General features: G+C 42.1%; 1 protein-coding gene across 1 annotated transcript in view; it reads left to right on the top strand.

Annotated features, from left to right (window-relative positions):
• LOC106551403 (monocarboxylate transporter 2-like) overlaps window positions 1-13,077 on the top strand; it is a 163,926-nt gene that overhangs the window by 69,478 nt on the left and 81,371 nt on the right. The gene's annotated exons all lie outside the window — the stretch shown is intronic.

The following is a 13,077-nucleotide window of genomic DNA, read 5'->3' as shown; positions in this document are numbered from 1 at the left end:
CACCCAGGGGCCTAGTTGAGTTGAGTTTGAGTTTATTATATTTCTATGCCGCCCTATTCCCCGGAGGGGACTCAGGGCGGCTCACAGCCAAATCAGGGGGGGGGGGGTGTTTACAAATAAGAAAAAAGGACACGAACAAAACAATACCACAATTTAAAACACTCAACAACCATACCATTCGAGGGAGGACAAGAACTCATTAGCCCCAGGCCTGTCGGAACAGCCAGGTTTTAAGGACTTTGCGGAAGGCCTGGAGGGTGGTGAGGGTCCGAATCTCCATGGGGAGCTCGTTCCAAAGGGCCGGAGCAGCCACAGAGAAGGCCCTCCTCCGGGTGGTCGCCAGTCAGCATTGGGCCTAGGACATTGTAATGTATTTTCGTAATATGCATGCAGATCCAAGCAGTGCAGCTTTTTGCATTTGACTGATGGTGATTTTGTCAATTTTTAACTGTTTTAAATGTAATTCCAGTGCTTTTGGAATAGCACCCAGTGTGCCAGTTACCACTGGAATTACCACTGCTGGTTTGTGCCATAGTCGTTGAATTTTGATTTTTAAGTCCTGGTATTTTGCGATTTTTTCATGTTCCTTCTCAGCGACTCTGCTATCACCTGGTATCGCGATGTCTATGATTGTGACCTTATTTTTTCTCAACCAGTGTGATGTCTGGTGTATTATGCACCAGTATTTTGTCTGTTTGTATGCGAAAATCCCACAAGATCTTGACCATCTGATTTTCGGTGACTTTTTCAGGCTGATGTTCCCACCAGTTTGTTGCTGTTTTAATATTATAATTTTTGCACAAATTCCAATGGATTATTTGTGCTACTGAATTGTGCCGCAATTTATAATCAGTCTGCGTGATTTTTTTACAGCAGCTGAGTATGTGATTAACAGTTTCATCAGGTTCTTTGCAAAGTCTGCATTTGGCATCATCAGAGGATTTTCCGATTTTGGCCTTAATGGCATTTGTGCGGATAGCTTGTTCTTGCGCAGCCAGGATTAGTGACTCTGTTTCTTTCTTTAATGTACCTGTTGTTAACCATAACCAAGTTTGTTCACTGTCCACTTTATCTTTTATTTTTTCCAGAAATTGGCCATGCAGTGCTTTGTTCTGCCAACTCTCCATTCTTGATTTTATCACATCTTTTCTGTATTCTTGTTTCGTCTGTTGGGCCTTCAGTAGATTTTTGTTCTTTACTTCGATTAATAGATGTTCTTGATTTTCTTTTAAATAATCAGCCAGTGCATGTTTTTCTTCTTCAACTGCTTGCTTCACTTGTAATAATCCTCTGCCACCTGATTTTCGGGGCAGATACAGTCTATCAGTATCACCACGTGGATGTAAACTGTAGTGCATTGTCATTAGTTTCCTGGTTTTTCGGTCCAAAAGGTCCAAATCAGCTTGTGTCCAGTTAACTATACCAGCTGTGTATCTTATAACTGGTATTGCCCAGGTATTTATGCCCTTGATTGTATTTCCACCATTCAATTTAGATTTTAAAATTTTCCTAACTCTGTTGGTGTACTCTCGCCTGACAATAGTTTTTACTTCTCCATGCTTGATGTTATCCAACTGCAGAATGCCTAAGTATTTGTAGGCTTCATTTTCTTTGCATTTAATTAATTGGCCATTGGGCATTTCAATTCCCTCACATGCAGTGATTTTGCCCCTTTTTATGGATACAGTGGCGCATTTTTCCATGCCAAACTGCATTGAAATATCGGTGCTGAATACTCGGACTGTGTTTGTCAATGATTGGATTTCTATTTCTGACTTTCCATAGAGTTTCAAATCATCCATATATAGTAAATGTGAAATTTTTTCAGCTTCTTTGGCTGTTTGGTAGCCTAATTTCATTTTTTTTAAGATTACTGATAGTGGGATCATTGCGATGATGAAGAGAAGAGGTGAAAGTGAATCACCCTGGAAAATTCCTTGCTTGATATTAACCATTCCGTAGATCTCATTCCCCACTGCCAACTCAGTTCTCCATTGTTTCATCGCCTTTTCAGTAAAGGATGTAATATTTTTGCTAATGCCAGTTGTTTCTAAGCATTTTATGATCCAACTATGTGGCAGTGAGTCAAATGCCTTTTTGTAATCAATCCAGGCCATATTCAAGTTTGTTTTTCTGTTCTTACAATTTTCTAATATCATTTTATCAATTAGAAGCTGATCTTTTGTGCCCCTGCTCCTTCTTTTGTTGCCTTTTTGCTCTACTGGCAAGATGTTGTTTGTTTCCAAATAATCCATCATGTTATCTGCAATAATGCCTGTGAGTAATTTGAAGGTTGTTGGCAAGCATGTTATTGGTCTGTAGTTATTCCTTTAGTTGCATCTTTCTGAATCAAGTATGTTTTTCCAGTTGTCAACCATTCATCAATTTGGCCCTTTTGTAAAATTTCATTCAGTTGCCTGGCCAATATTGCATGTAAACTGGTCAGATATTTGAGCCAGAAACCATGTAATTGGTCCTTTCCAGGTGATGTCCAATTCTTTACCTTTTTAACTCGATTTTTGACCATCTCAGTTGTTATTTCCAATACTTGCATTTGTTTGTTGCCAATGCTTTTCTCAAAGTCATGTATCCACTTTGCTTCCTTGTTGTAGTCCTTTGCATTTTCCCACAATTCTTTCCAGAATTCAACTGTGGCCTGTTTTTCTGGTTTTTCACTTTTGGTGTCACCATTTACATTAAGACTTTGATAAAAACGCCGTTGGTCTGATCGAAATTGCTGATTTTGTTTATATTGGATGATCCGTGCCTCATATCTTTCAATTTTTCTAGCTGTTGCTGTTATCTGCTGTTTTACAATCTCTACAGCTTCATTGATGTTTCTTGTATCCAATCTATATCTCCTGATTAGCCGATCTATGATTTTGTTGTTTTTAAGCCGTTGCTCATGCATGTTCTTTAAGTTACTAGCATCTGCCCTTAATTTTTTGATTTTTTGTTCTAAACGGATTTTCCACTTTGGCTTTGATGCTTTTTCTGTTGTGTGACTAGGTACTTTAATTTTAATGCCTAGTTCATTAGTGACTATTACAGCTGCGCTGTACATTAACTGGTTTGTTTCCAAGATGGATCCCGGTTCAATTGTTGAAAACACTGCATTAACCATTTTCATGATAGGGGCCAAAATTTTCTTAGGCACAGTTTTTAGTGGTGGTAAACGTTGCCTTTCCTCATTAAGCAGAAAATGCTCCATGATCTTATCCTTCAATTCTTTTTGTTTTTGAGTTAGTTCATCAGTTGGTTCAGTGATAACTGGTTCTAGTGGTGGTGATGTTATTTCCTCCCCGAGAGCTTCTTCTGGGAGTTCTACTATAATGTCTTTAGTTGTGTCTTGAATATCAGTTATTTCCGCTTGTGATATTGTTTTTGGGGTTTTGCAATTTGCCTGAATTTCCTCATGTTCAACTTCACTAAACACTTTATTCCGTATAATAAATCGCCTTTGATCTGCTAGTCGTTGTTCACTAACATTTGAATCTGGATATTGTTGTTTCCATAATTCATACATTCTCTTTAAATAGCCTCTTTTTTCTGGCTCTGAGTTGTAGTAACAGGCCATTATGGCACGGTTTTCATCTGCACTATATTTTTGTCATTTTGTTGGCTGGTCCACTTGTAGCCCACTTGTCGACGGATGTCCAGGGACCCCAACATCCACCGCGGCCCTTGTTAACCCGCGCGACGACCGATGCGGTATGGAATTCTTATTTGTTTTTTTCACCATATTGTATGGGTTGGCAGGGTTTTTTTTACGGGACCAGATGCCAACCTGACCCCAACCTTCCTCCTTTCTCATCCGGGCTTGGGACCGGCAACGGCGGAGTTTTATTATTATTATTATTATTATTATTATTATTATTATTATTATTATTATTATTATTATTATTATTATTATTATTATGTGTCTTATATTAGATTATCTGTCTGTCTGTCTGTCTGTCTGTCTGTCTGTCTGTCTGTGTGTGTGTCTGTCTGTCTGTCTATCTATCTATCTATCTATCTATCTATCTATCTATCTATCTATCTATCTATCTATCACAACTTTACATATTTATATTAGGTCAAACATTTTCTTTACATCTTAATGAATAATGAGTATTAATGTCATAAGTCAAAGACTACCTGCAGTACTTCTTTCTCAATATGAATAACTAATAATTACATTTCTAGTTCTGTAGTGCTTTATTTGTGCTTAATTTCCTTTACATTGTGTGATGTGCATTATCTGTCCAAATGCTTGTTCAGAAAGGTAGTCTTGGTTCAGCTTGTATGACAATTTTGCCAGATGTTTTACTTTCATATCTAAAGGCACCCATGAACATTCAGCCTGGGAAATTATTGTAATAGAACTAATAAATCCAAAGAAAATGGGACAGGGAGTTAGGCATTTTTAGCTTCTCCTGACAAGCTATTTATTGCACTGAGGGTTGATTTTGTCACTTAGCAAGCAGGGAATATTAATGAAGCATTTGCAGAAGAGCAATCTAAACAGGTTGACTATGATTGACTAAAACCTACAGTTTATGATATCAAGATGAATTATTTGTCATGACTTTGACCTTTTTATTGCAATTTTCACTCTTTTTAAAGGCAGAATATGTATGCACGTTGCTACCTGCCTTGGTCTACCAGGCCTATTTGCTACATACATTTGCACATTTTCAAGATGGATCCAAATTGCATTTATTTGCCCTGATCCAGCTGATGTTCATAGTATTAAATCATGATAAGAAAGACTCCAGGCAATATATGTCCAGAATCTAAGTATTGTAAGTTGTTCAAAACAGCATGTGCCAAAACGTATTTATTACTTCCTCCAATCCTTGCATGCAGTAGCTGCTGTTTGGGATAAGGAACAGAGTGAAGTTGAAATAAAATAATACAATAATAGCCCATTTATGATTTTGCAAATGTTCTTAAATTATTATTTATAATATTACTGGGGACTTAGGCAAGGTGTCTTCTGAACTTTTAGTAAAGTAAATGGAAGTCATCATATCTACCAATGGAAACAGGAGAATGACCATTGGTCTTACCTGAAGGGTCCTTTTCTGCACACTGCGGGAGAGTCCAAGCTGTGGGTTATTTCAGTCTGGTTGCCCTGGAACTGAGGAAAGACTTTTCCTTGGCCACGCCTCCAGGCGTGCCTAATCCCCAGAAATTTGAGACACTTTGGCCGTGGAGATGCAGCTGAAGACGACCGTAGAATGGAACCGTGTTGACACGACGATCCGTAACCCCGGACAGACCAGGGTGGGTTGTACTCTCCCGCAGTGTTCCTGCACACTGCCTAGAGAGTCCAAGCTGTGGGACATACCCAAGTTAATGTCCATCTGGGCGGGCAGAATCAGAGTCACGGGTTACGTCAGAAGAAGTCACTGCCTGCCAAAGGCCGCCTCAGCTGAAGCAAACGTGTCTAACTTAGAGTGTCTGATGAACGGATAAGGTGTAGACCACGCGGCTGCCCTGCAGATCTCCTCGATCGGTGCCTGCGTGGCCCAAGCTGCAGAAGTCGCTGCACTGCGCGTCGAGTGAGCCGTAATTCGGAGAGGAACCGCTCTCGACTGTAGTTCGTACGCAGATGCAATACAGGCTCTGAGCCATCTGCCAATCGTGGACGAAGAGACTTTCTTCCCCAGCGATCCGGGCTGGAAAGATATAAAGAGAGCCTCGGACTTCCGGAAATCGGAGGTGCGATGGACGTAGATTTTTAGTGCTCATCGCACGTCAAGCTTGTGCCACTTGCGCTCGCTCGGATGCGAAGGATGCGGGCAAAAGTTCAGCAACACAACCTCCTGTGCCCTGTGGTACCAGGAATTGACCTTAGTGAGAAAGGTCGGATCAAGCCGCAAAACAACCCTGTCTGAATGAACGAAGCATAAGTCCTGTCGCATGGACAGAGCCCCCAGCTCCGAGATCCGACAGGCGGAGGTGATGGCGATAAGAAAAGAAGTCTTTAGTGATAGGTGCTTGAGAGAGGCTGTCTGGAGAGGCTCAAACGGTGGCCCCGTGAGTGCCTGTAGCACCACAGAAAGTTGCCCTGTTGGGTAACGGTGGACCGTGGGAGGCCGGATATTAGCGGCGCCCTTGAGGAAGCTGCGCACCCTGGGAACCTTGTTGAGAGGGAGAGAAGGGTCGCCGGCCCAAACGGTAGACATGGCCGCCACCCGGTGACGAAGCGTGGCCGGAGCTAGACCCCTCTCAAGGCCCCCCTGCAGAAAGTCCAGCACCCTTGCCATTGGAGCAGTGACAGGGTCAAGTCCTGAGTCTTCACACCACTGGGCGAAGGTAGCCCAAGTGGAGTCGTAAACCGAGTCATCGACGGATGCCGAGCTGCTTGAATGGTGTGGACGACGTCATCTGACAGACCTTCAGCCCTTAGCAGGTCCCCCTTAAGTGCCAAAGGGCCAGCTGCAGCCACTGGGGCTCCGGATGACCAATGGCCCCTTGGCTGAGGGAGACCTGTTCCAGGGGAATCCGCCACAGCGGGGACACCGACAGGCTGACCAAGTCGGCGAACCATGACCTTCGGGGCCAGTGAGGTGCCACGAGCAGTACTTCTGCCCCCTCTTCTATGATCTTGATTAGAAGACGGGGAAGGAGTGGAATAGGAGGAAAGTCATAGAGGAGGCCGCGAGGCCAGTTGCAGCGAAGAGCATCCGTCCCTTCCGCTCCCGGACCCTGGAAGCGGGAGAAGAAGCGCGGAAGGTGCGTGTTGGCTTTTGTCGCAAACAGGTCTATCATCGGTAGACCAAACCGGCAAGAAAGTTGTTGAAACAGAGCAGGGTCCAGCCGCCATTCCGCGGAGTCGATGGTGGTCCTGCTCAAGTCCGCCTGGGTGTTGTCCACGCTGGAAATGTGGTCGGAGCGGATCGATTCCAGGTGTCACTCCGCCCATAGTCCCAAGGTTTCCGCCTCTGCCATCAGTCTCTTGGACCTGGTGCCGCCCTGGCGGTTGATGTGCACCTTGGTGGCGACGTTGTCTGTCATCAATAGGACATGACGGTGGCGTATGTGATGATGGAAATGACGGAGGGCCAACCTCGCAGCTCGCAGCTCCAGAAGGTTGATGCTGCAACGCGATTCCGCCGGGGACCACCTGCCTTGGACCACGAGATGATCCATGTGTGCTCCCCAACCAGCGAGACTGGTGTCGGTGGTGATGACCAGTTGGTCGGGCTCCTTGAACAGGTGTCCCTTGGTCAGAGCTGGAGATGTCCACCACCGGAGGGACCTCTTTACTGACTGAGGTACTGGAATCAGTCTTGGTGAGGTGCTCCTGTTGGCCCTCTGATGAGGAAGAAGCAGCCACTGCAGGGCTCTGGAGTGGAGACAAGCCCAAGGGATGAACGACAGGCAGGAGATCATCTTCCCCAGTAGCTGTGAGAGGAGGACAATCGGAACCCGCCTTGCTTGCCATACTGATAGGGTCATGGACCTGAGGGCCTCTAACCTGTCTTGGGAGAGGAACACCCTGCAGGAGATGGTGTCTATCACTGCCCCCAAGTGATTGATCTTGGTGGAGGGGGTAAGGTGACTTTTTTCGAGATTTAGGGAGAACCCGTGATGCCTGAGGGTCCTCATGTTATCTGGAGATCCCGCAAGGCCTGCCGCCTGGACGATGACTGAATAATGATGTCGTCTAGGTGGCATTGGAGCCTTATGGGCCTGCGGCGGAGGTGGGCCGCCACTACCGCCAGAGCCTTGGTGAAGGTCCTGGGGGCCGAGGACAGGCCAAATGGAAGAGCCCTGTACTGGAAGTGGCGGCCTGCGTAAAAGAAGTGCAGGAACTTCCGATGTCGGGGGTGAATTGGGATGTGTAAGTAAGCCTCCCGCAGATCTATGGAGGTGAGGAGGTCTCCCTGGAGGATCCCCGCCAAAATGGACTGGAGGGACTGCATCTTGAACCTCTGATAGGCAATGTGCCTGTTGAGGTTCTTGAGGTCCAAGATGGCCCTTCCCGAGTTCTTGGGGACCAGGAAAAGGATGGAGAAAAAACAGCTCCCCTCCTGGTCCGGGGGCACCTGCTCGATGGCATTGATCTCCAGAAGGTGGAGAACCTCCTGGTTCATCTGTTCCCTCTTGATGGGACACGAGGGAGTAGGGCATCTGATGAAGTTCCTGGGAGGAGGGGACAGGAATTCTAGGGACAGACCCTCCCGAACTACCTGCAAGACCCAGGCATCATGAGCCATCTGGGCCCAGTGGGAGGCGAACAGTTGCAGTCGACCCCCGATTGGTGATGAGCTCGGGGAGTCACTTGGACTTCCGGAAGGGCCTGTTGGAGGCTCCTCCGCGATTGAATTTGCGGAAGCCAAACTGCTGCCTACCGCGGTCTTGAAAGGAAGACCTGTCCTGAGCCCTCTCCCCCTGCTGCCCAGAGTTTCTGTTAGAGGGGTAGAAGGAGGAAGACATGGAGGGCTCTGAGGGCCGAAAGGACTGCCGCCTCGCATAAGGGGTGGACTTGCGGTCCTGTTTCTTGGATGTCGAGGGAAGGATCTTTATTTTATCCTTTGATTCGATCAGGAATGAATCCAAGACCTCATCAAATAATTTGGACCCCTTGAAGGGGGCAGAAGCCAATTTCCATTTATGCTTCTGGTCCGCCTGCCAATGTCGGAGCCAGAGCAATCTGTGGGAGGTGACATTCACGGCTAGGGCCCTAGAAGCAAATTTAGTGGCGTTAAGGGCCGCCTCAGCGGCATACTGAGACGCCGCGATGAGCTTGGTCACGTCCTGATGAAGCCGGGGGTCCCCTGGGGGAATCTTACTTATGATGTCGCGTGACCAGATTACAACCGCTCAGATTCAAAATCTGGAATAGGATTATATGATAACATTCCATTAAATCATCCTAAAATCATCCAATCACAATACATCTTTCATATTATCAAACTAATATATCTATATGTATTATAATTATTAATCATTATTTAACTATAGCTATTGTTGCTTCATTTTATACATACTACTAGTAAACTAAACTTAGCTTAATTTTTTATTATACATTTTCATTGCATCAACCTGTATCTTTCCAGTAATAGTAAGGTCTTATATCTCTTGCCATTGGTATTTTTAATGTTCTAGTTACTTTCTTAATAAATCTTGTATAAACTTCTCTTCGCAACATGTTGTTCCTTTCGTATTTCATAAAAGCTTGAAACCCAGCATCTGTTTTTTCCATCAGCTTATCTTTGGTTATTGCTAGTGCTTCTGTCAAGATTTCTCTCCTTATCTCCACCAATTTTTCTCTCTTTTCTTCTGTGCTTTGAAGTTTGGGGTAGAGTTCCAATCCATCTATCTCCCCTTTCCATATTCCGCTCTTGCCATTACCAACCATGCTCACTTTGTTATCAGTATCCATAGTTTTCTTATCTCTTTGCTCATTTTTTTCTTCCATCTTTTGAACTCCGTCCTCCACTTTCTTCATTTGGTAAACATCCTCAGTTTCTCCATCAGATTTTTCTGTTTTGTATTCTATATTCTCCAATCTCTTTTCAGTTCTCTCTGTCACAACTAATAGATTTTGAATTTCAAACATAATCATTTGCAATGTTACAGTTTCTTTTTCCTGCTGAGCTATCCTTTCAATTTTGCAGACACTGCCACTATAGGGTTCAAGGCTATTTTAGGTTCATTTATTATCTTTCAAGTCAAAATGTTGTCTTCCCTCCAATAGCTAGTGATAGAACTTCCAAAAGGCACCTGTATAAACAACTTGTGCTCTTCCTACTATCACTCTCAGTAAACAAACTGAAAGAACCTTGATCAAGTGATCAAAGAGAAAGAAGAAAAACAATGTATCCAGCCTCCAGCCTTTAAGTGGCAGTGTAACTGCTTTTCCTTTTGTTGTTACAACCCTCTTTATAATCCTTCTTATTATCTTCTTTATATTCCAAGCTTAAGAAAGAAAAAAACCTTAAATGGAGATCAAAAACAATCAAATCAATCAAATCAAGCATTATAAAAAAAAGAAGGAGAATTTTAATCCATAGGTATAAGCAAAAGTGAAAAAAGAAGAAGAAAGAATTAATCCATTCAGTTTAAAAAATAGGGAGCCCCTGCAAAAGTCCATCCATGAAAAGAAAAATAGAAACTGGATAACACACTAAGTTCAATGCAGATCAATCTCACCGCCTACAGTCTTCTGTCTTCAATCTTAACTTAATTTTTTTTTCTTGGGTAGTCTCTTCCTCTAATAATAAAATTTCCTCACCAATTCGACACACTTTCTCTTTCTGCTTTCTTCTTGTTCCAGAGCTGTACCAACTTCAGTAGCTTCATGAGCTGCATTTCTGTCACTGGAAAAAAGGGCTATTCCTGGATCTTTCAGGGACTTTGCAGTGTCCCTGAGGTCAGCAGGAGATGCCCTTCTCAATCACCATCTCTGTGGGACGGTTTAGGTTCAAATGGAACATCCAGTGGCAGAAATTCAACTGCGATCTTGGAGCACCAAGATCGCACGTCATGACGTTGCGACGTCAGCTCTCCTTCCTCCACATGATATTCTTTTATCTGATACAAACAGTAGGTGTCAGTGAAAGCCAAATTGGAAAAAAAAATGAAAACCAGTCTTTGATCTAATTAAATTGGGGGAAAAAAATCAGAAAATCAAGAGAACTGAAGTATTTTGTGCTTTTTTTGGATTTTTGTGTCCTAACTAGGCATACACTCCTGGATCTATGACCTCGTGTTTATTTTCCCTGATCATTATCCATCAATCATATGGAAAATACTTCTATCATAACATTCTGCCAGCTGTGTATATAGTTTAAAAATTATTAGCAATCATTTTTCTGGATCTGGACATAAACATATTTTTTTATAATAACAGCACATTTATTTGCTATTACAGAGAATACTAACATGGGAATGGGGAAACTCCATCTTACCACCCCCCACAAACAGCTGCTAAGCTGCACAGAGCAAAACAAATGTGCTGATCTAAAAGTCAAATAAAAAATTCACAATTTAAGATCTTAAAAATACAAAAAGCTTCATACCTGGTACTGAAATGAGCACACAAGGCACCAGAAACTACTTCCAGGGTAGATATTTCACAAGCAGAGTGCCAGCACAAGCAGACACATTCTACATTGTGGTGATGACAGAAGCAGTATTAGACTGTGGATGGCTATATCCAAAGACATTCAAAATTGCTTCAGTGCCACAAAAGTTGTGTAATTTGCTTTGCTAGAACAAAGAAGTAACACAATGTATCTCCACTAAGCAAATTGTGTCTCCTTCAACCACTTTGTGCCTTTAGTGTGAGAAATGGCTCCATTCCGCCTTCAAGATAGCACTGAAGTTATCCCGCCTGAAAGTGTGCAGTAAGTTTTGATGTGTACAAAGGTTGACCAGTTTTGTGTAGGCAGTTTTGGGCAGGCAGAGACTCCCCCAGTGTTTGCCAAAGATGGCAAAGAGCTCTAGAGCAGAAGGACAGGAAGAATACAAAGGAGAATAATTAAAAGTAACATGCTTGCTCCACTCTCAGAAATGAGAATGTACATTGCTTTACCAAGCAGCTTAGTGGGTATTTTACTTGAATCTTCATGGAAATGAATTATCCTTATGCATAACCCTCTTCAATTTAGTTTGTCTGTGACATATCTTTTCAAATATGTCTCTTATTGTAAAATTGCTAAACATGTGTATGTCAAGAAATAGTTGAGCAACTGTTGCACTTTAATCCTGGAATCATCAACATGTATATTTTATATAATGGGATTATGAAACTCCTATTGTATTCTTCCTAATTCCTGTCTCCTTGTTTCAGGTAGACAATCCTGAAAGCCCAAAATCAGTAATGATAATTTGTAATATGTAGATTCAAAACGGAGAAATTGGTATCAAAATTAAAATATGTATACCCAATTTTGAAAGTATTTACCATTATTTGACTGTTGGTGGCTTTACAGATTCACAAGACAAGTAGAAATAGTGGAGCTGATTAATAAAAGCCAAATGAGTTCAGGGTTCTACTGATCAAAAGACTTAATGAACTGCTATGAAAAAAGTGTATTTCATGACAAAAATCAAAAACATTTTATGCACATGTTATGTAGGCATCATAGAAACAGCAAATATTTTTATGATATCACCTAGTTTAAATGGCACCTTGTACTAAAATCACATATTGGTATTTATCAAGTAACTTGCATGTTACTAATATGAAAAAACAGAACAGTGGGGACAAGAATCTTCAGCTTTAATTATGTTGTAAATTACTTTCTATTTTAAATAATTAAGAGGTAACATGTTTCGACAGGTCATATGGATTTCCAAAAAAACTGGTTATGAACACTTGCCTGAGTAGAAAATCTGTGTGTATTGATGTTTCCCAAGAGATTTGTTACATTATGAAAGCAACATGTAAATATACTCTCATTTCATAAGAATTTAGCAACTTGGTTCACAAACATCAAAATAAGCTATGGTTTGTTTAGCCTTCCTTCCTTTGTTAAACTTGTCATTATGCTCAGTTTGTAAGCCATTGGCTATGGTTGCAACTGCAACAGTTGGAGTTCCAAACATGGCTCTAGATCCTCTTTGAGGCTTTCTGACAAATGCAAGTATATGTCCATGTGCATTCCAAATCACTTTCTTCTTTCAAATAGAAAGCATTGCACAGCTCCAAGTGTGATATATAAAACCAGGTTTTCCATGGCTCTTTATGGCATTATTTTTTTAATGTAATATATTGAAACATTGCCCTGGATTGCATAATAATGCAATAGTACGGAAGTTTATTAATGGTTCAACAAGAACACTTGGAAATTCATATTAATTGCTACTGCATAGCCTCTTAATGCAATATTGTTTGAGCTGTGTTTGATATTATCTTTGAAATAAAGATATTTTAAAAATGAAACATAAAGCAATGGTTGAGATGATAGACTATATTGTCTACTCATATCATAGATAGATTAGACACTCCTATTGAATAAGCCAATCTTACTTTGGCATAAATAATTGAGGCAGATTGGTACTAGCAGAATAAAAGGATACCTTTCTCCCCTGTGATTACTTGCTAAATAATATTTTGGTATTGTGGATCAA

The sequence above is a fragment of the Thamnophis sirtalis genome, unplaced genomic scaffold, assembly GCF_051295495.1.
Source record: "Thamnophis sirtalis isolate CommonGarterSnake01/CBP01778 unplaced genomic scaffold, rThaSir2_p1.2 scaffold_9, whole genome shotgun sequence".
Taxonomy (NCBI): Eukaryota; Metazoa; Chordata; class Lepidosauria; order Squamata; family Natricidae; genus Thamnophis; species Thamnophis sirtalis.
Note: the sequence above shows the minus strand (reverse complement) of the source record. Positions and strands in the feature narration are given on the sequence as shown.